This window comes from Dama dama, chromosome 21, assembly GCF_033118175.1.
Source record: "Dama dama isolate Ldn47 chromosome 21, ASM3311817v1, whole genome shotgun sequence".
Classification (NCBI taxonomy): Eukaryota; Metazoa; Chordata; class Mammalia; order Artiodactyla; family Cervidae; genus Dama; species Dama dama.
The window spans coordinates 59,780,567-59,804,002 of NC_083701.1; the positions used below are offsets into that span (position 1 = coordinate 59,780,567).

The following is a 23,436-nucleotide window of genomic DNA, read 5'->3' on the forward strand; positions in this document are numbered from 1 at the left end:
TTTATTCTGTTGATAGTGTCTTTTGATGCTCAAAAGTTTTTAATTTTCAATAAGTCCAGTTTGTCTGGTTTCTTTTTTTTTTTTTTGCTTGTTTCTTTGGTGTCTTATCCAAGAAACCACTGCCAAATCCACTGCCATGAAGATTTTTCCTAATTTTTCAAGTTTTTTTTGTTTGTTTTACATTCAGTTTTTGATCCATTTGACTAATTTTTGTTTGTTTGTTTTGACTGAATGAGAAATTTTATTACTTTTATGTAGCCTTTTCCAGCTTGGCAATGGGCTTTCCTGGTGGCTCAGCGGTAAAGAATCCTCCCGCAATACAGGAGAGGAGGGCTCGATCCCTGGGTTGGGAAGATCCCCTGGAGAAAAAAATGGCAACCCACTCCAGTATCTTTGCCTGGAGAATCCCATGGACAGAGAAGCCTGGTGGGCTACAGTTCCTGGGGTTGCAAAAGAGTTGGATGTGACTTAGTGACAAAACAACACAAAGTCCACTGACTTTGGACCCAGGAAGTTGCCTCCCCAGTAATGGCAGATCTTGTCATATCTGTCATTATAATTGGTCCTGATGGCTTCCACCAGCTTAGCCAGAGTGCCCTTGTCTTCTGAGTTGACTTGTGTGAAGGCAACAGTGCAGGTCTTCCTGTGGAACACACACGCCACCCAGCCTGTCCTTCCCCTCGATGACACAGTAGGGAACCCCCATCTTACAACACAGGGCAGGCAGGAGACCCACCAGTTCAATGGGATCCACGTCACGGGCAAACACCACCAGCTGAGCCTCCTTGCTCTCCTCCAAGGTGGGGACAGAATCAACGCCTGCTCAAAAGACAGGTGGTTCTTAGTGGGGACGTCCCCTTGGCCTGCAGCTTTTGTCTCAGCTCAGGCCATCAACTTCTGCTGCCTCTCTTACTTCATCTCGGGTCTGCACTTGTGGGTCAGCTTAAGGAGATGAGTAGCTGTCTGGCAGTCCAAGACCTGGCTGAATAGGTTAATCACGGGAGGCACTCTCAGCCGCTTATATAAGGTACTGCATGCCACTGCAGGGGAATGTAGCTGGGCCACTTTATGAAGCGGGTGAGGTCCTTTTAGGGCTGGATGTCCAGTCCACTTTCTCAGCCTCCTGATTCTTCATGACAGCAGGGGCCTGGTCTATCTTTTGCACCTCAGCCTTCTTACCCCTCGGCATCTTGAATGGCCAGTGGAGAGCCCTTGAGCTAATTTTTGTCTATGGGGTAAAGTAAGGTCCAACTGCATTCTTTTGCATGTAGATATACAGTTTTCTTAGCACCATGTGTTAAAAAGACTGTCCTTTTCTCATTGAATGGTCTTGGCACCTTTGTTAAAAATCATTCTTTCTGGGCTCTCTATTCTCTTCCACTGGTCTATATGTCTGTCCTATGCCAGTACCACATTGATTACTGCAACTTTGTAGTTAAGTTTTGAAATCCAGAAATGTGAGTCCTTCAATTTTGTTCTTTTTCAAGGCTTTTTTTGGCTATTCTCTTGAGATTCCATATGAATTTTAGGATGGATTTTTCTATTTCTGTCAAAAAAAAAAAGTCATTGAGACTGATAGCAATTCCATTTGAATCTGCAGATTGCTTTGGGTAGTATTTACACAGCATTTTGAATGCACTAAATGTCACGGAATTTATACTTTAAAATGGTTAATTGTATCTTATGTGAATTTGAGCTCAATTTTAAAAAAAGGATTGGGCAATTATGCCTGAAGAGCAGGTATGTGCATGGCATGAAGCATCTGGAAGGTAAAGGAGGTTATGATCAGAGGGAGGAATGTTGGGATTAAAGACCGTAATACTGTATAGTTTAGGGCTGGTGAGGGCCCCTGGAGTTGAGCAGTAAAAATGGCTAAGGTGATCCAAAGCTTATCTGCAAAGACACTGACTTCACAAGGTGATTCAAGATGGCAACTTCAGGAGCTTTCCTGGTGGCTCAGTGGTAAAGAACCCAGCTGCCAATACAGGAGACATGGGTTCCATCCCTGATCTGGAACAATTCCACATGCTGCAGAGCAACTTGAGCCCGTGCACCACAACTATTGAGCCTGTGCTCTAGAGCCCACAGCTACTGTGCCCATGGGCCACAACTACTGAAGCCCTCATTTCCTGGAGCCTGTGCTCCACAAGAGAAGCCATCGCAACAAGAAGCTAAAGAGTAGCCCCCATTCACCACAACTAGAGGAAGCCCACGCAGCAACAAAGATCCAGCACAGCCAAAAAAAAAAAAAAAAGACTGCAACTTACAAGGATACACACCCAGCTAGGGTGGTCATCACGGGAGTGGGGTGGGGACAGCTGGGATTATAGGGGAATTTTATTATGTCAATGGTATCTTTTTAAAGAGAAAGAATACTGAAGGCTTTTTGAAAAGCCATGATACAGGAACTTTAATTCAGGAAAAGAGGACAATGACCTAAGCCCCTTTAAAAAAAAAATCATCGTGGGAGTGGAAGGAAGGTGTTATGTGATAGGGTGTGGGCGGGCCAGCTGGCTTCATCTCTTCTTTATTTTCAGAGTAATGGTCTGGCGAGCCGGGAAATCCCACCTCCCAACCCAGAAGTATGTGAGGCTTGGTAAACCCCTCTCCATTCAAGACTGCGGCAGGGGAGGCGATGTTCTTCTAAGTTCTTATAAGGGTTCAGTCAAGGCAGGAATGGGAGGCAGACTGGGGATGTGGAAGGACCTGTTCACCATGAGGTGGGAGTTCCAGAGAAAACAGAAAAGTGTGAGAAGGAAAGGAGCAGCTGGGGAATGAGTGTGGGAAGGCACCAGGCAGGATGGGAACCAGTGCACAGGATAAGATGGGTGATGGGAGTCATTAACATTTTGGCACTTATGTGGTATGGGAATAGCACAGTGCAATGAAGAATAGTGGCCTTCAAGGCCCAGCAAGACCTGTAATGTTAAGTTTAGTAACAGTGAAAGAGGTCTCCTGGATCCAAACAGGATATTGGACTTCAGCTGGGACAGTAGAATTTGGGTAGACAATAAAACAACAGTACAAAGTCCTAGAGGGAGACACCAGCATAGATAACTCCTGAGGGCCCATAAGCAAACCAGACAGGCTGAAGCTGCAGGTTTGCGTGGGGGATTAGACGCTAGCTCTCAAGGGTGGGGCTAGATTCTGGAGAGCTTTGTAAGCCAGCAGAGGAGTTAAGACATGATTGGTAAGAAACAAAGCTTTGTTATGAGTTTTTACCAGTGGAAGGACATGAAAATAGCATCTAAGGAAGATTAGTACATAAATGGGCTTCCCAGATGGCACAGAGGTGAAGAATCCTCCTGCCAATGCAAGAGACTTGGGTTCAATCCTTGGGTTGGAAAGATTCCCTGGTGTAAGAAATGGCAACCCACTCTAGTATTCTTGCCTGGAAAATCCCATGAACAGAGGATCCTGGTGGGCTACAGTCCATGGGGTCACAAAGAGTCAGACACGACTGAGCACTCACTCACTCAGTATAAGAAATATCTGCACTAAATGGATTGGGGCAGGAAAAACTAGATTTGCCACAGATTTTGCAGCTATCTAAATATGTGGTATAGAACTGGACTAGGGAAGAGAAAAAAAATGATAATTTCAAAATAAAGATGAACAGAACTTGTTTTATGTATGGGAGACATAAAGAAAAGAAGGAACTGAAAGTTTTCAAGCATGGGCAGGGGAGACATGAAAGGAGGATCAGTTTAGTGGGATGGAATGGATGTGATGAATTTAGTTTGGGACCTACATTCATTTGAATCTTACAGCTAAGTGAGACTTTGTAGTTAGCCACGTGGAACAACTAACTTTCATGTTTTACAGATAAGGAAATCTTGAGTTTGAGATAACAGAGGACACCCTAGAAAAGGAGTCCTAGAGGCAGTTGACCATTTATAGCTGCATTTTTAATGACACATCAAAACTAGTGACAACAATGTTGGAGTCATAAGCATAGACCTGTCAAATAATTCTGTAGGAATGAATAAATTATCCAAGGTAGAGGACAGAAAGTGGGAAGAGAAGAGGAGACTAAAGACATAGGGAAGACAGCAGAGAATTGAATCAAGAGGTAGAAGAGAGACAGGAATTTTGGCTTTGCTATTTGTTAGCTATAGGAACTTGACAATTTATTGACCTCTGGGTCTCAGCCTGCAGTCATATCAAGGCTTGACAGAAGGGGGTTGGGAGAGGTGGGGAATCTTCTTCCAAGATCACTCAGGTGGCCTCTTGTCCCTAGCTGTCCTTTGGACAGCAAGGAGATCAAACCAGCCAATCCTAAACGAAATCAACCCTGAATATTCATTGAAAGGACCGTGGCTGAAGCGATACTCACCAACTAAAAAACTTGCCTGCAGTAGTTCAGAAATTTTCTTAAGGTTACAAGTAGTATGCTCTTAGGAAAAACACAAAGGCTATCCTCCCATTTTCAATGCTATTACTCTATTACAAGAAAGCTGAAATTCTAGTTTTGTTTTTCATTGTTGACTTTACTAATTCTGTGAGCTTTGGAGGCCCTCAAGGTTGACACATTCTAGTACCTTCTTGCTTTCCTCACCTACACTTTCAGTATTCTGTATGTGTGGCTGAATGTCAAGTAAGCTGGCTTGGCAGTTTCCCAAAGTGGCAAAAATGACAGAACACTGAGGAGCTTTTCCAAGGGCTTCTTTCCTCATGACTAGAGCTGTCACTGTAGAATACGTAGTCCTGGTTCTTCCTGCAAGTCTGGAGTACTCTCTGGGGCTGTCGGATCACCCAGGCTTTGGTCCAATCCAATCTGACTCCTCAGACCTAAGCAACCAGAGGGCAGAGCAAGCAGTGATCAGAGGCCCTAAGTAATGCCAGCTCATCATATTTGAAGAATACTGATTTTGCTTTTTATGACCATTGTTCTCTAACAACTAAAAGCTTGGTTCATTATTTCACTGTGGTATTAGCCACCAAATGCTGGATCCCAGTGTTTGACAGTCATGTAGCTCTGCTGCCAGTGTGGACAGTGCCTGGGAAGTGAGAGGCATGCCGCCACACAGACCGTCTGTGTTAAGTCATCTCCCACTCAAGGGTTGGCAGCTGGAAATTTGATTTAGGAATCAATGGTGCTGTTAAGCACCATTGTTTTTGTGCACAAAGAACAATGACTGACTTTTTTTTTAAGCATTCTTGATGTTATACTATTATAGTAACCCTCATTTTCCATTCTTTCACTTTCCTTGAAAAGCAAACACTCTTTTCTTGGTAATTAGGCACACAAGTGAAAAAACACACCCCAGTTTTTCTTGGACAGCTTATGTCTACCATTTAACCATTTACCAGCTTATAACTACCATTTAAAATTAAACAAAATAAAACAAACAAAAACGCTCACTATTCAGTTCTCTCAAATTAGACAGGCATTTTCTTTTCTTCCTCCTCTATTGTAGACTACTGATTTTCTTGGAAAAGAGAAGGAATCAATAATGGCTAATTACAGATAAAACACATCCTAATTTTAGTACGAATAAATAAAGCATTATAAAGAAATAGAACTTCTTTATATGTTAATATGTAACCATCATATTTAAAGTTAAAGTAATGCTAAATTTTGCTAGTTTTTAAAAAATACTATTTAATGAGTAGTAATGAATATGTTCACTGTTACTTTGTGATTAAGTAAAGAAAGTGTCTAAGAGGTCCCTCTTCTCCAATATCCTCCCAGGGCAGAATCCTATCTATATCTCTGAGCTAGTCCAGTCACAAGACAGCCTTTTGCTCCATGAGACAACCTAGGGCACTGCCAGTTACTGCGTTGTTAGAAAGTAATCAGAGGTCTATGTTCAAGGCACTGTGCTGAGTGTTCCATCAGATTAAAGGAAAAAGAAAAAAATGCTTGCCATAAAGAAGCTTAATACGCTGTTGGCAAAGTTCAGAAAATAATTACAATAACATAAGACAAGAATCTAAAGGGGCCATCAGTCAGTCAGTCAGTTCAGTTGCTCAGTTGTGTCTGACTCTTTGCGACCCCATGAACCACAGCACACCAGGCCTCCCTGTCCATCACAAACTCCCGGAGTTTACTCAAACTCATGCCCATCGAGTCGGTGATACCATCCAGCCATCTCATCCTCTGTTGTCCCCTTCTCCTCCTGCCCCCAATCCCTCCCAGCATCAGGGTCTTTTCCAATGAGTCAACTCTTCGCACGAGGTGGCCAAAGTATTGGAGTTTCAGCTTCAGCATCAGTCCTTCCAATGAACACCCAGGACTGATCTCCTTTAGGATGGACTGGTTGCATCTCCTTGCAGTCCAAGGGATTTTAGAAAGGCACGAACCAAACCTCTTGGAAACTCAAGGCTAGGAAGGAGGTAGAGCATAACCAAGGGAACCCACTGGACCTAGTTCTGCTGTCTGGACTGACACTGTGGTTTCTCTTGTCCACGTGTAGAGTTGACATATTTATAGACGAGTCAAAGAAGCAATGTGTAGTTGAGCAGCCTGAAGCTGGGCCTTGGGCATTAGACATCTTTGGATATGAAGCTGAACCTTTTCTTTTTTAGCTGGGTCACCTTGAGCAAGTTACATAACCTCACTGTACTTCCGGTGTTTGTTATTTTTTCAATATTTAGTTATTTATTTAGTCTGTGTTGGGTCTCAGTTGCAGCACGTGGGACTTTTGCTGCGGCCTGTTCTCTCTAGTTGCGGCCTGGGGGCTCGATTGCCCCTCGGAATGTGGGACCTTAGTTCCCTGACCAGGGATGGAACCTGCATTCCCTCATTGCAAGGTGTATTCTTAACCACTGGCCCACCAGAGAGGTCCCTCTACTTCTGTTTTTAATTTGTAAAATGGGCATAGTAAGACCTACCTGACAAACATATTGAAGAATTAAATGATAATATAAGGGACTTTAGAATAGTGCCTGGCACCCGGTGTATAAAAAATCATAGCTTTCTGCTTTTATGTTTTTCCAATTTCCCTCTGATTTTCCCCCCATTTTTAAACTATATGTGAATATTAAATCTAATGCTTATACAATGCCTGGCTCAGAACAGATTTATAGAGAACATTAGGTTAATTCCATGGGGACTGTTAAAAACAGAATACCATAAAATGGACAAGAAATAGAACTTTATTTTTCACAGTGCTGAAGGTTGGAAGTCTCAGATCAGGGTGCCAACATGGCTGGCTGATGGCTCTGTTTCAAGGGGCAGACTTCTTGCATCCTCACTTGGCACAAAAGACTTGGGGTCTCTCTGGAGTTCCCCCAAATTATGTCTAACATTTTTATCACTCCTATGAGTATGTTGTTTTCTAGACCTCCTCATCTTTATGGCTGTGCTGTGCTGTATCACTTCAGTCCGACTCTGCAACCCCATGGACTGCAGCCCACCAGGCTCCTCTGTCCATGGGGTTCTCCAGGCAAGAATACTGGAGTGGGTAGCCATGCCCTCCTCCAGGGGATCTTCCTGACCCAGGGATTGAACCGGCATCTCTGATGTCTCCTGCATCGGCAGGTGGGTTTTTTACCACTAGCGACACCTGGGAAGCCTCCATCTTTTTGGTTATCCTCCAAACTATCTAGTTTTCATTCTCCTGTATAATGTGCTAACTAGAACTTTACAACAGTAAAAGTTTCCCTTCCCAAATTTACTGTTTTCTGACCAAAACAGTAAACCAAACTGTTACCTTTCTTTGACCTGTAATTTGTCAATGCATTAATTTATTGAATGTCGCAAATTACCATATTCAAGTGTTTTTAGTTTGGGATTTGTTTTTAGCAATTCCACACATGCCTTATTGGTTCATGGCCAGCTGTGGTCAACTATCTTTTCTAGGTAGTATTTCTTTTTCTTTTTTTAGGTAGTATTTAGATCATCAACAATCAGGTCTCTCCTGTCTTGTACTTATGCAATTGATTTTTGGACTCTAAATGAAGATCTTTTCTTTTCATTCTTTTGTGTAGGCCAGGATTCTTGGTTGCAAGTAAGAGAAAACTAGTTGGAACTAACTTAAGTAAGAAAAACAAATTTTTCTGTTGGTATAGCTGAAGAACGAGAAAAATGGGACAACTAGATTGTTGACTATTCCTTTTTCAAAATGAGCAGTGGCTTCATTTTCTCCTAGGACCTTTGTGCCAGCAGCTCCTGGTTCATATTGTCATGAGATGACAACAGAAGAAATGATTCCCCATCCACTCCTCCTCCTTCCAACCAAGGTCTGAATTAAATATGTACCAATCGTTACTGAGCTGCCTCTACAACCAAGATAGGGTGAGAAGCTATCAACCTGTAAACCAGTTACTGCGTCCCAGGAAGTCAGAGGGTTGAAAAGATAGCAGTGCCCAGTGGAGCTCAGGGTATGGCAAGGAAGACGTTCTCCCAAAGGAATGAGGAATACATTTTCTATAAGCAGTGGAGGTGGTGTAACAGGAGGGAAGAGGGCAGGGCACAACTTTCGAAAGAATGACACAGCCCAAGGACACAGCATAAACTGATTAGAAGCTAATGGGACTAAGATGGCAGACAAGACTAGACCTTGATCTTCAATCAGCAAGTGAAATGACACACCCAGAGGCGCCATGACAGTTCCAAGGCACTGTTAAAAGACCAAGGAGTGGGTGGTGGCCAAAATCCTGGAAATCTCCACCCCTCCCCAAAAATAGTTGGAATAATCCTCCCAGTCATTAGCATATGAAATTACCCAGCCTATAAAAACTAACCACACCACATTTCACGGCCGCACTTGCCCTCTGCAATGGCCCACACTGTCTGGAGTGTGCCTCTCTCTGAATCTAAATAAATCCACTTCTTACCTATCACTTTGTCTCTCACTAAATTCTTTCTGTGATGAGACATCAAGAACCTGAGCTTCAATAGGTCCTGAAACCAGGTACTGTGGATTTTGCCTGAGTTTGAGTGCCAGCCACGTGGGTTCAAGTCCCAGCACAGGGGTTCAAGTCCCAGTCTATGGTAAATGGTTTCAGCAGGGCTTCCCTGGTGGCCCAGTGGTTAGGACACAAGAGCATGGCTTCTAACCCTGATCAGGGAACTAAGATCCTGCAAGCCATTCAGTGCAGCTGAAAGACAAAAAAAATAAAAGCAGTGGCTTAAAATTAAATGACTTAGCTAAGAAGGACCAAGATGAAAGAAGATTTTCAAATTACTACTACCAACAATGAAGGTTGTTACAGATGGTTGAATGACAAAAAAAATTAGTGATTTTTGTGAAATCAAACCATTTATGTTCCCTCTCCCTATTTTAGTAAAGAAGCAACTAATCTCTTTTTGTCTTTATGGCATGAGTTTTTCTCCTTTTCATTAATATTAGGTACAGTGAATTTAAATAGCTATAGATGTTTATCACAGAACTTGCAAAACTGCAAATTAAATGACAAAGGAACAAAATGTAGCCGGCAGTTACCACTATTAACAATCATTTAGGTGCTTATGTGGCAGCACCTAGGCTATTTATTTTTAAAAAAAATAGAGCATATCATAATTCAAATTGGACAAAAATAGATTTCAGAGCTCCTATTTTCTATGACCTGAACCAAAAAGTTTAGGAGATCTGCCAGGCAGTTGTTTTGAGACAGAGAGATAGATACAAGCCTATCTTGCTATGTATTACCCAACAAACAAAACACTTATCAGATAACAAAGTGAAAATGAGATTAATTTTCCAAGGATTTCCTAACTCCCAAAGATTAGAGGAAGATATGAGGGAGCAAACTTATGTGTCAGCCCATTGATTATTTTAGTCATGTGTGTTACATTTAATTTGTAAAACTGGATTACTGCTTTGCCCTTTAATATGGGTTTCAAAACAGTCCTCTTAAATTAACAGTGAATAGTTTGTTATTTCTCAAAATAATAAAAGATGTTAGTGTACAGTTTATGACTTGTTTATCTTAGAAACCACCCAGGATCACCTGGGAGATACACTGACCTGTACCTAATAACATACATAGCCACTGACATGAAAATAGAAAGAAACTCTTTTCTCTTAAACTAGGTTTGTGTCTGGACTCTGTCATCTTTTGCTTTCCAGGCTTACCACTGTATAGTTCAAATTATCCTGTGGACAAAGATACGCATGTGTGTGCTAAGTCGCTTCAGTCCCGTCCAACTCTTTGCGACTCTCTGAACCGTAGCCCGCCAGGCTCCTGTGTCCACGGAATTCTCCAGGCAAGAATACTGGGGTGGGTTGCCATGTCCTCCTCCAGGGGATCCTCCTGACCCAGGGATGGAATCTGTGGCTCCTGCACTGCAGGTGAATTCTTTACTTCTGAGCCACTGGAGAAACTCAAAGGACAAAGACATGGGTGATGTGAAAGACACCAGTGCCGGAGTGCAGGATGCCTGTTTTGATGCCACAAAACCCTACTGACCTGACCCCTACATTTTGTGAGAAAACAAAAACACGACAATAAAGTCTCCTTCCAAAATAAGTGATGCCATATTTGAGGTGAAAATCAACCTAGGTAAAGGAATTACAACTCTTAAGAGATTATAACAACAGATCCTTAGCAAATAAAGGATAGCATATATCAATTCTATTTGAAGAGAGAATGGTATGTAATCTGAACTCTGTCTTCCCAAAGTAATTTACAAAGCAAGTAAATGATTAATTACTCATTTTCCAGTTTAGTTCACTCAGTTCAGTCGCTCAGACATGTCCAACTCTTTGAGACACCATGGTCTGCAGCACACGAGGCTTCCCTGCCCATCACCAACTCCCAGAGCTTGCTCAAACTCATGTCCATTGAGTTGGTGATGCCATCCAACCATCTCATCCTCTGTCATCCCCTTCTCCTCCCACCTTCAATCTTTCCCAGCATCAGGGCCTTTTCCAATGAGTCAGTTCTTTGCATCAGGTGGCCAAAGTATTGGAGTTTCAGCTTCAGCATCAGTCCTTTCAGTGAATATTCAGGACTGATTTCCTTTAGGATTGACTGGTTTGATCTCCTTGCAGTCCAAGGGACTCTCAAGAGTCTTCTCCAACACCACAGTTCAAAAGTATCAATTCTTCGGTGCTCAGCTTTCTTTATAGTCCAACTCTCACATCCATACATGACTACTGGAAAAACCATAGCTTTGACTATTGAATCTTTGTTGGCAGAGTAATGCCTCTGCTTTTTAATATGCTGTCTAGGTTGGTCATAGCTTTTCTTCCAAGGAGCAAGTGTCTTTTAATTTTATGGCTGCAGTCACCATCTGCCATGATTTTGGATTTGTACTAGTCTATAAAAGACACAGTGCCAGATTCTTGATAAGCAAGTTGCTTTTATGGAAGATCATCAGTGTACAAAAAGATGTGGTAATATACATGCTGTTCTTTCGCAACATCCCACCCTCACCTTCTCCCACAGAGTTCAAAAGTCTGTTCTGTATTTCTGTGTCTCTTTTTCTGTTTTGCATATAGGGTTGTCGTTACCATCTTTCTAAATTCCATATATATGTGTTAGTATGCTGTAATGTTCTTTATCTTTCTGGCTTACTTCACTCTGTATAATGGGCTCCAGTTTCATCCATATGGTGAAACAGGTCACCAGCCCAGGTGGGATGCATGAGACAAGTGCTCGGGCCTGGTGCACTGGGAAGACCCAGAGGAATCGGGTGGAGAGGGAGGTGGGAGGGGGATCGGGATGGGGAATACGTGTAAATCTATTGCTGATTCATGTCAATGTATGACAAAACCCACTGAAAAAATAAATAAATTAATTAATTAATTAAAAAAACAAACAAACAAACAAACAAAAAGATGTGGTAGACAACTGAAATACGATGTCTCAAAATGTGAATGTTTTAACTATTCTAAACCTATATATTTTGGTTTTCTATAAAATAAAGTGTACTCATAAGAATGTATCTTAGCAGTTGGTGACAAAAGCTCAGCCTCTCTGTACACTGATGCTGAATCAAATCTCAGAGACAGAGTTTTGGGTGAAGCAGAAAAGTTAGCTTTATTGCTTTGCCAGGTAAAGAGGCACAGTGGGCTCATGCCCTCCAAACTAGGTGTCCCAATTTGGGGAAAATAGTGATGAGTTTTATAGTAATTGTTCAAAAAGGGCATGATCAGCTTGTGGACATTCTTCTGATGGGTTGGTAGTGAGCTAACTAGGAGTCGGCATCATCCACCTTCAAGTCCAACAGGTCTGGGCTGGGGTTTACAGCATATCATCACTGATCCGTAACTTCTGCCTCCTGGAAGGGGTTTCAGTATCTACAAACCAGCTTGAAGAAATTGCTGTGTATATCCATTGATGGGTTTCCCTTGTGGCTCAGCTGGCAAACAACCCACTTGCAATGTGAGGGACCTGGGTTGATCCCTGTGAGATCCCCTGGAGGAGGGAAATGCTACCCACTCCAGTATTCTGGCCTGGAGAATTCCATGGACTGTATAGTCCCTGGGGTTTCGAAGAGTCGGACACCACAGTGACTTTCACTCACTCACTCACTCACTCACTCACTCACTCACATCCATTGATGGGAAAACAGGACCTTGTCCCAAGGCTATTCTTGACTATTTCACCCTGGTCTTGCATCCCCTCCCTTCCTTAATTAACAACAGCTTGAATCTTCCCACTGCACACTAAGGCAAGGTCATGGAGGCTAAATGAAGGCTGTTTTCCATAATCAAAGAAATGAGGGACCCAGAAAGGCTCTGTGCCCAGGTGCTCCACAGGGACCTGCATGGTATCACAATAAAAATTCTTACTAAGCTCTTTTCAAACATTCCCATTAAATTATGATTTCCATGCTCAATTACCATTGGACTGTTTGTCACATTTATATATGTGACTACAAGATATTTCTATTACAGGCTGGTAATTTTAGGGTTACCCATTGTTTTTTGAGTGACTTGTCTTTATCAACGATCTAATTCATTCAGTCTTTTACATCTATTGGCACAAAAGCAAACAAGTTTGAATCAATAAACCAGGATGATCTAAGTGTGAATGGTATTATTTTATCTTAAGGCTCTCTATTTAAAAATAATACTCTCTCTGGCACTACCTGTGATTTGTGTATGAGTAACCTGACTTGGCAAAAAACCCCAAACCTCAAACCCGAAACACAATTAAACATGCTGTTCTCGTTAGGCAGCTATCATTCTGTTAAAGTTACCTACTATGCTGTCTAGTTCATTGCAGGACTGTTTTTAAGGCTCTGTTGTATGCAATAAAAGCTAGTATGATTTAGATTTGAATACACAAATACTAATTGAGCAAGTACATAGTTTGAATAATAAATTGATGAGCTGCTTCACTGTATAAACAATGATGGAGTAGGGTCTAGTCCAGTTGAAAGAGTGGACATTCGCTGACTTCATCTCAGCTTCTCTTGACTCGAACCTCTGCCATGTTCTGTGTCTCTCACTCCACTGAAATTATTCAGTTAAGGTCACGCATAACTTCTTTTCAGGCCCTTATCATTCTCCTTATAATAGCTTTCCAAGTGTTCTCCCTGCCACAAATATACAGTCCCTTTTCTCACCCTCACACTCTCCCCTTTTCTAAAATTCAACTCACCTTTATGATTGAAGTATTTTTGGCTAAGAATCCAAACTTCTTAACATGAGTTTGGAGTTTACCGATGACATGCCATTTTCCCAAATCAGAAGAATCCCTTTCAGGAATATGACATTCCGATCATTCATTCCATCTTGGAACACCCTCCATGAATGGCTTGTCCTCGCACTATTGATTCTTCTCCTACTCCTTGGGCTGGTCCTCTTTCTCTCCTCTCTGGCATTTCTTTAAGTCCTGTGCTTAGATCCCTTTTCCTTTAGACCTTAACATTTCCTTAATTACCATGTCTATAGGAGAGGGTCCCAAATTTACAGCCAAAAGGGCTCCAGATCTATGTTTTCAGGGGCCTTTGGACCATTTTTACATTTTACATTTTTACATTTTACATTTTACAGCTTGGACTATGCTCAAGGAAGGCTCAGTCTTCCCCCAAACTGGGACATTCTCTCTCCATTTGTGATTTCCTAATTCTCCCTGTTGATTAGTTTCATATCCCCAAATCAGATTTCCCTGGTGGCTCAGACAGTAAAGCGTCTGCCTACAATGCGGGAGACCGGGGTTCGGTCCCTGGGTTGGGGAGATCCTCTGGAGAAGGGAATGGCAACCCACTCCAGTATGCTTGCCTGGAAAATCCCATGGATGGAGTAGCCTGGTAGGCTACAGCCCCTGGGGTCTCGACTGAGGAATGTCACTTTCTTTCTTTCCTTTCCTCTCCCTTAACATTCAAAATTATCCCTACTCTTTCTATGCCTTCATCTATGCCTTCCTCTCCTCTATTCCAAATTTCCTGCTTCCCTTAACTATGTAACAGTCGCCTTCATGGTTTCCTCTTTTCCAAATTTTCTATTTTCAATCCCATTGATGCTAGAGAAATCTTTTAAAAATATCATGTCCCCGATTAATGGTTCCCAAATGAAGTTCAAGCTATGATCCCTACGTTTCACCTCACCCTCCTTTTCAATCTCATTTGCAGCGGTACCTATGTTGGAGCCAGAAAGCTAGTTCACAGTGCTTTGAACTGGCCCATTTCTGTGCCTTCTCATGCAGTTCCGTTGCCTGAAATATCTGCTCTCAAATGCACTAATTTCCCTTGTCTGGAGTGTCCGCTCTCAAAATCTGTCTCTACCTTTCCCCAGTAGCCTTTCTCTCACTGAGCTGCGGTTATTTCCCCCTTCCACTAGATTCCACACAGCATTTTATCTGTTTACAATAACTTAGTTATTTGGTGTAGTTGTCTTATTTCCCCTGCTAGACTGTTATCAAGATTTCAAGTGTATTCATTTCTAGCCTTCCTCCCTCCAGCAGGGGGTCTGGTAAACTGCTGTGCTTGTAAATGTTCTGAAACGAAAAGAATTTTTAAGGAATGAAAGAAAAAACCAAGAGACAGCACAGTGAAATATGGAAATATGAAATCAGGAATAGAATCCACAACCCCTGGTTTTTACCTAATACTTTCACCTCAGAGCCTACATTGAGCATTGCTACCTTCTTACCCAAGAAAGCTCTCTTTTCCTTTCATATCTGATTTGTAGCAACCACAGTGCTACAAAGTAAACATATGGTCGGGAAATGCCAGTGGAAAAAAGTCTCAGTCTTTATTGCAAAGATTTTGGAGTGTGTGTCAATATACATTTCATTCGTGCCGTTGCGTCTGAGCTGCAAGGCGTTAGCACGGGAGGAACTCAGGGTTTCTGATGGCGAGCGCGAAGACATTTTAAAAACATGAGAATAAATTAAAAGCCATGTAGGTCGTCCTAGGTTCCCCAGTAAAAATAAGTTTGCTCTGTAGTAGTAAAATTAAAATGACCGCGCAATGAGACGTAGGGAATTAAAGTACTGTGCCCGTCTAACGTCGGTAATGCCCTCTCCAATACAGGTCCTTCATGAATAAAGCCCGGGTCAGCCGGCCTCAATCCTTGTAAAAAATAAAGACGTAAAAGCCACACTCCTTAAAAAAAAAAAAAAAAAATCCTACTGCACCACACTGCAACGTGCGAACACTGGGGACATGCCCACGCGGTCACAAGCCCCTGCAACCACCCGAACACTGGGCCGAGCCGTTCTGGCCCTTAGAAACTCGCTTCCCAAAAAAAAGGAGCGCCGCATCCAGCGGGGGCTGACGCTTCACCCCGGGAGGGCAGTCCCCAGGCGTAGCCTACAGAGCCCGCACAAAGCGGAGAGCTCTCGAGGAGGGGGCGGGGGCGGGAAGCTCCGGGGGTGGCCGCCCTCTTTCACCCTCTTCCAGGCAGAGCAGGTTCCAGGCAATGCAGGCGTCGCGCCAGCTTCGGGCCCGAACAGCGTTCGGCGCCGCGGCCGCCGGGCCCAGCTCCCAAAGCGCCCCGGTCCGCCTCCGGCGTGAGCGCAGGCGCCCGGGCGTCGGGGGCGCGGGCGACGCCGCGCTCTGTCCCGGCCACCTCCTTTCTCCCCCGCCCGCCCAAGTCCGCGCAGCTGGCCCTTCACCGGCCCGGGAAGCGGCGGAGGGCTGGAAGAGGCCAGGGCCGGGGGACTGGGTGCGGAGGAGGACAGGCACCTGCACCGCGAGTCGCCCCGCCCCGCCCCCTTCGGCTAGCCCCACGCCGGCCCTCACTCTCTTCCGCCCGCTTCCCTCCTCTCCGCGCCGCGGTCCCGCGCCGTCCGGCAGGAGCGGCGGCCCGGCCGGCTGTGACGTCACCAAACCCCGCCCCTCGGTATAAAGCCTGGCGTCGCCGGCGCCGCCTTCCCACACTCGCTGGCTCTTCCCTGGGTTGCCGTGTGTTTCGTTTTTTTCTTTTTTTTTCTCCGCCTTCTCTGCCTCTTCTCATCCTTTCTCGCTCTCCAGCTCTGCGGTGTGACGAGGCCGAATCCTCTCTGCACCCAGCCCTCTCGCCTTCCTTCTTCCTCTGCCCGCGCCGTTGTTCCATTTCTCTCCCTCGGCCGCCGCCGCCGCTGTTGCACAGCTGGTGTCGGTGCCGCGCTTTTCCCCCCACGTCGTCCCTGCAGCCTATGGCCCAGGCCGCCTTGGGTATTTCTGCTCAAGGTAACCACATCCCTCTTTAAAAATTCCGCCGAAAAAGAGAAGACGCTTTACCCGACTCTTTGGGCCGTTATCTCACGTGAGTAGCGACCCGAGGGGCGCGGGCGGGGCCGGGGCCGGGGCGCGGGGCGCCGGGGGGTGGGTCGGCCTCGGGCAGCTGTCGGCCGCCTCACGCTGGGCCCCGCCGACCGGCCGGCGTTCCCCCGCAGCGTCCCCGCGGCCGGCCACCTCGAACATGGCGGCTGGCGGCGTGTGTGGCGGCGGCGGCCGGTGGCTCGGCGGCGGCGCGGCGGGCTGGGGCGGCTGGCGCGCCTCCGGTGGCCGCCGAGCCGAGACCCGATCGGCCGCGGTTGGGGCGAGGGGGCGTGTGTGTGTGTGGCTCTGTGTGGACTGGGGGGCGCGCTCGGGGGTCTAGCCGCCGCGGGGCTCGGCGTCGCCTCCCGGCGGCAGGCGGCCCCCACCCCGCTCCCGTGGTGCATTGCTGTTTCCGGGGAGGGGGCCGGGCTGCAGCCCCGAGGGGCCCTGGTGCCGCCGCCCGGCTCAGAGCGGCGCCGCGCCGCGCCTTCGTCTCGGTATCCCGGGCGGGCGGCGCGACCGTCTGCAACCGCCGCGGCCTTAGGCTATGAATGGAGCGGGGCGGGCCCGGCGCCGGCCTCCTGTGACAGCTGCCGGGGGAGGACGGGTGCCTGAGGGTGCGGAGAACGCGGCCCTCCCCTCTCTGCCGGAGGAAAGTTGACGCCGCCAAGGGGCCCGGCGGCGGGGAAGCCCCGGTGTCAGGTAGCGAGCTAGAGGCCTTTGGCCCCTTCTGGAAGCCTCGGGGCTGCCGCCCCGCCCCCTGCGGCGCTGGCGATTGGGCCGAGTCGCCTTCACTCACCCCGGGCCGCCTCCTGGAGCCCAAGGATTAGTCACCATGGCTTCGTTTTCCAGTCCGCGCCACGATTCCTGGGCCGAGAGAGGGAGAGCAGTAGGCTTGGGTGGCTTATCAAGTACTATATTGGCAGTTAACGGTGGTGTTTCAGTACTTCCCTGGTGGCTCAGACGGGTAAAGAATGTGCCTTGCAATGCAGGGAACCCAGGTTCGATCCCTGAGTCGGGAAAATCGCCTGGAAAAGGGTAATGGCAACCCACTCCAGTATTCTTGCCTGGAGAATCCCTATGGACAGAGGAGCCTGCCGGGCTACAGTCCATGGGGTCGCAAAGAGTCGGACACGACTGAGCGGCTAACAATTTCCACCAACGGTGGTGTTTTAACAGCCTTTTACAGTGTGTATCTGGAAAACGTGTGTTTCTTAGGCTAAGCTACTGATTCGGCAACCTGAATAGGTCTGGCGCACTGTTAACGGCCCCATGATATTTCAGCAGATTTAAGTGGATTTTGTGGTTGCATCGTGGACACATTAAGATATTTTGTGTTCTGTCCTGTTTCCATCCTTGAGCCTCTCTTACTTGGATGGGAACATGAAGGCTCAAGGGGGAGAGTCCATATGTGATGAGGAAAGGTTGTTATAGATAAGCCTGGCAGAAATACAGCGAATGATGATAGGGCAGAGCCCTACCAACCTTTTGATTTCTTTTACAAATATAAGAGAGTGCAGATGCTGGTTATGAAGGCAAATAAGCCCTGAAGAGTTAGTGGGAAAGATATAGGCTCCTGATGGTCATAGGTGATAATGGAAGGTACCATAATCAAGTAATCAGTGCCGTCCCTCTTGCCACTCAGGTTTAACATTTTCAAACATACAGAGGCAGTGAAAGAATTGTACCCTCACTTGGATTCAGTAACCGATTAACATTTTGCTTTACTTGTAATTGCTCTATTCATTCATCAATCTTTATTCTGTGTATTTCAAAGTAAGTTGGAGACACCAGAACACTTTACCCCTCCAACTTCAGTATGCACATATCATTAGTTTAACACTGTTTAAATATTTCTTAAAAATTGGGTAAAATTTACATAACAGCAAAATGCACATCTTGAATATACCATTTGACGAGTTTTAACAAAAATACAGCTGTGTAATACAAACCTTTATCAGAGATGAGAAGAGTGTCATCAAACCCAGAAACTTCTCTTTTGCCCCTTCAAGCTCCATCCCTCACTACCCACAAAGGCAGTCACTGTTCTTTTTATTAACCATAGATTAGTTATTATGGGTGGAGAAGGAAATGGCAACCCACTCCAGTACTCTTGCCTGGAGAATCCCAGGGACAGAGGAGCCTAGCGGGCTGCCATCTATGGGGTCGCACAGAGTTGGACACGACTGAAGCGACTTAGCAGCAGCAGTTATTATGGAAGTCTATTCTACAACTTCCATATAAATGAAACTGTATATATTGTGTGAAAGGTTTCTTAAATTCAGATTGTTTTTGATACTCATCCACAGTGCACTCACCAGTAAATGGTTCCTTTTAACTGCTGAATAGTAGTCCATCATATGAATACTTTGCTTGATTTTTTTTCTTTAAACAACTTTATTTTGGAATAATTATAGATTTGCGGAAAAGTTCCAAAGATAATACAGTTATTACTTTATACTTCTCACCTAGTTTACCTTATAAGAGGTGGTACATTTGTCAAAATTAAGAAACTGACTTTGATACATTCAGTTCAGTTCAGTAGCTCAGTTGTGTGCAACACTTTGCAACCCCATGGACTGCAGCACGCCAGGCCTCCGTGTCCATCACCAACTCCTGGAGTTTACTCAAACTCATGTCCATTGAGTCGGTGGTGCCATCCACCGTCTCATCCTCTGTCGTCCCCTTCTCCTCCTGCCCTCAATCTTTCCCAGGATCAGGGTCTTTTCCAATGAGTCAGCTCTTTGCATCAGGTGGCCAAAGTATTGGTGTTTCAGCTTCAACATCAGTCCTTCCAATGAACACTCAGGACTGATCTCCTTTAGGATGGACTGGTTGGATCTCTTTGCAGTCCAAGGGACTCCCAAGAGTCTTCTCCACCACCACAGTTCAAAAGCATCACTCCTTTGGTGCTCAGCTTTCTTTATAGTCCAACTCTCACATCCATACATGACTACTGGAAAAATCATAGCCTTGACTAGATGGACCTTTGTTGGCAAAGTAATGCCTCTGCTTTTTAATACGCTGTCTAGGTTGGTCAAAGCTTTCCTTCCAAGGAGTAAGCATTTTTAATTTCATGGCTGCAGTCACCATCTGCAGTGATTTTGGAGCCCAAAAGAATAAAGTCTGACACAGTTTCCACTGTTTCCCCATCTATTTGCCATGAAGTGATGGGACCGGATGCCTACCACCTAAACTCCAGATTTTCTTTGGATTTCACCAGTTTTTAATGTCCTTTTTGTCTAGGGTCCAGTCTCAGGTGCCACACTGCATTTAGTTGTTGTGTCTTTGACAGTCTAGAGAATTACCAGCCAAATATCCAATAAAATGTCCCCCATTTGGATTTGTTTGATAATTTTTCTCATGATTAGGCTGGGGTTTTGGAGTTTTGGAAAGAATACCAAAGTCATTGATAAAGGCAGTGTGAGGTGAGACATACTGATAACTTGGGATACTAAGTTTCTGGGTAGTTACTGTCAAAGTGATGGGAGGTTTTTGGTGCATTTTATTGGTCAGCTGCTGACTCAGTTAACTCTAGTTCTCTCTGTGCTATTTGCCAAGATAGTAGGGACATAGTAGCAAGGGACATTCTCTTCAATCAACTGAGAGATTTGATTACAGTGGTGTACATGATCCAACTGATATAAACACCACTCTAAATGAGACAAATTTAGTGTTACCTGTATCTTCTTCACCGCCCCCGCCCCCCCCGCATTTTTATTTAACCTCCTCTTAATGGTTAATCTTGACTGTACAAATGAACATTCTGTTTATCATTTAAGTAAATGACCCTGTACCCCCTTTATTTATATTAAAATGTGCCTTTTGAAGTTCAGAACTTTCATTTCCTACTAGTATCTTTTCTGTTAGGTGGAAGTGTTTTAGAGATACTACTGAAGAACATTCATGAATTCCTAAAGTTTAATGTCATTAACATTTCACAGCACTGCTCTTTGCACTGAGCAACAAAATAGCTACTGATACATGGGGGAGGGGATATCTCAGCTAGGATAATTATCCTATTCCGAAGAATAGTTGAAAATAAACTCTTTCTCTGTTTCCAGTGGGGATGGCTTTTAATTTACTTAAATTATGTTGGTTTGGGGAGAATTGGAACCAGAGTATTTCGTTGGAATCTAATGTGATGTTAATAGTCACTGTTGCATGTTGATATGGATTCTTTCCTAATTATCCATAAGTATCATTGAGTATGTGATCAGGATACCCCTAATAGATTGAAAGAACATTTTACTTCCCCTAAGGGTGCCTCTATCCTGGTTGAGATATGAGATATGCTGAAGATGTGTCTAGAGTGCTTCTGAAATCTCAGATTCTTATGATTCCTACATTTCATCATTATTCTGGTTTCATTCTTACCCCCTATCTTCTAGAAATACTGTCAGGTTGTATTACTTTAAAATAGCAATCACTGAAGTACAAATAGAAGTGTAGGTTTAGTTGTTTAGGTTAGAGGTGATAAGTCTGTTCAGTCAAATCTTAATAGGTAAAAACCATTTCTAAAACTTATCATTTTGTAGAGTGTCAAGCATGTTTACATTCATATGTTGTTCCTAGTGATAGTAGAGTGACTTAGATGTAGATAGGTTAGGAATAAGAAGGAGGTAAACCTCTGTTACTTGTCAGATATGTTAGGCAGGTCTCAAAAGTTATTTCACATGTATACATAGTGTATTAGCTAAGTCACAAAATATGCTTTTATTTTTAATATGTAGTAGGATTTTATACTTAAGCAAAGAAAAAATTGGAATTTGGAGAGTAAAAGAAAGGTTCTGGTTAGTTTCAGATTATTAGATACACATATAAAATCTTGCATACATGTTAGGTTAGTGAGAGCACTTGTACATTTAAAAATTTTAGGCCACTTAGAAATTTGGGTTTTAGAGTAAGTAAAAGCAAAAATGGAATTGGGTGAAGCCTAGAAACTGATTGAGGTAGATAGAGCAACTTGGTAAGGTGACCATGACCTCAAATTCTGTCAGTTATGTATTCTTGCAGCTTGGAAATGCTTACTGTATAAAAACAGTATTTGATACCATGATAAACCCTTTGAAAACATCATTTTGTGTAATGTGCTTTAATGAAACACTTCAAACTGAAACTTCTTCCTGAACTTAACCTTTGCATCAACTTAACCTTCTTGAAGCACAACCTAGCATTTTTTAGCATATGACTTATATATTTTTATTTTCTTCTTTAGGGCGAACTTTCTGACCAAGTATACAACTACCCAGAGGGCCTAGGAGAAGTGCTGTATAGAGAACAGTTCGACTTCAACGCTGAGCCACCTTGGGAACCTAGCTGATGATAGGGGGGTTCCATCTCCTAACTTGTCCATGTAAGTATTTTCACATCTGTGCAGAGGGTGAGGAAGGGTCTTGTAAAATAGAAGTAAAGGAGAGTTCTTGCTCAGTCTTTTCAAAACTCTAAATTGTATTTACTACTTACTCCTTCCCCCACTATTTTTGGGCCATACATTGCAGCTTGCGCCATATCTGTTCCCCTGACAAGGGGTTGAACCCAGGCCATGCCAGTGAGAAAGCCTGGAATCATAACCACTAGGCCACCAAGGAATTTCCCTACTTACCCATTTAGTTGATTCAGTTGTGCACATTATTACTATATTTAAGTATATACTGCAGGCTAAATTTCAGGAAATCTTATTAGTCCAGATTTTAATGTAAGTTGGAGAGATGGTTTTTTATTTTTTTAATTAAATGTGGGTGGTAACCTATCACACTATTCAACCATTTAACTTGGTAGATTCAAGTATTTGGGCTTAAGTCAGAAAAGAAAGTTTATTTTTAAATATAGTAAAAGAGTCTACTCTCCATTCCACTCACCAGAGCACTATCCTAGAGCATCCCATTTAAAAGGTGAATCTTAATTCTTGTTTTCTGGTTATGAGCATCTTGCCAGATACAAGGTGATTTCTAGAGTTTATGTTTTTCACAAAATGACTGTATAATACTCATCTGGTGGAAAAACTGGATGTTTCAAAGATAATGCATGCTTAGCTCCCAACATACTGCCTTCCCAAGAGATTTTTAAGGATAGTTTTTGACTTTGCTAACTTGATTTTCTGTATATGGATTTAACTTTGAATTAAACCTCTGTGCAGAATGCAGTTTTATAGTAAAGTGTTTGAATTTGTGCTGCTAAATTTGTGTGGGTCATTAATTAAAATTGTTTTATTATTTGTAGATTTTTTTAGCTGTTGAAATTTGGGTTTAGGTGTTGAGATTTGGGTGTTTTTAAGTGGGCTAGAGAACCTGGAGGGAGTAACATAAGAAAATTTCAAGAAAGAGATCTAATTGGATAGAGTATGTTAAAGGAAACCTTTTCAACCCATTTACTGTTAACCTCAAGTTATACAATTTTAGAATTTTTTATTTCAGTCTTAAAGAGATAGAAAAATGATTTCTTTGAAGTTCTACTGACTTAAAATCCAGATTGGGGGGTTTCCCATACCGGTCTTCTCCTAGCTGTGTGAATTTGAGCAGATTGCTTATTTTTTCAATCACAGCTGAGAAAATTGAACTGGAACAGTTCCTTTAACCCTAAATAGGTTGATTTCTCTTTTTTTGAGTATTTTAATCATGTTTTGTTAATGCAGTGTCGTCTTTGGAACATTCAGTCAGTTCAGTTCAGTCGCTCAGTTGTGTCTGACTCTTTGCGACCCCATGAATCGGAACACGCCAGGCCTTCCTGTCTATCACCAGCTCCCGGAGTTTACCCAAACTCATGTCCATCGAATCGGGGATGCCATCCAGCCATCTCATCCTCTGTCGTCCCCTTCTCCTCCTGCCCCCAATCCCTCCCAGCAT

At 43.9% G+C, this 23,436-nt stretch overlaps 1 protein-coding gene and 1 pseudogene across 4 annotated transcripts in view; one reads left to right on the forward strand and one right to left on the reverse strand.

The window, feature by feature from the left end:
* Nucleotides 1-468: 468 nt before the first annotated feature.
* LOC133042222 (large ribosomal subunit protein eL8-like) lies at nt 469-1,189 on the reverse strand (annotated as a pseudogene).
* A 15,023-nt stretch (nt 1,190-16,212) lies between these two features.
* Nucleotides 16,213-23,436, forward strand: part of AZIN1 (antizyme inhibitor 1) — a 30,856-nt gene continuing 23,632 nt past the window's right edge. For 3 of the 4 annotated variants that reach the window (XM_061123633.1, XM_061123634.1, XM_061123635.1), the window contains exons 1-2: nt 16,213-16,595; nt 21,810-21,947. The gene's annotated coding sequence lies outside the window, so the exon portion shown is untranslated. The remainder of the gene's footprint in view (nt 16,596-21,809; nt 21,948-23,436) is intronic. The other variant, XM_061123632.1, reaches the window with a different exon arrangement.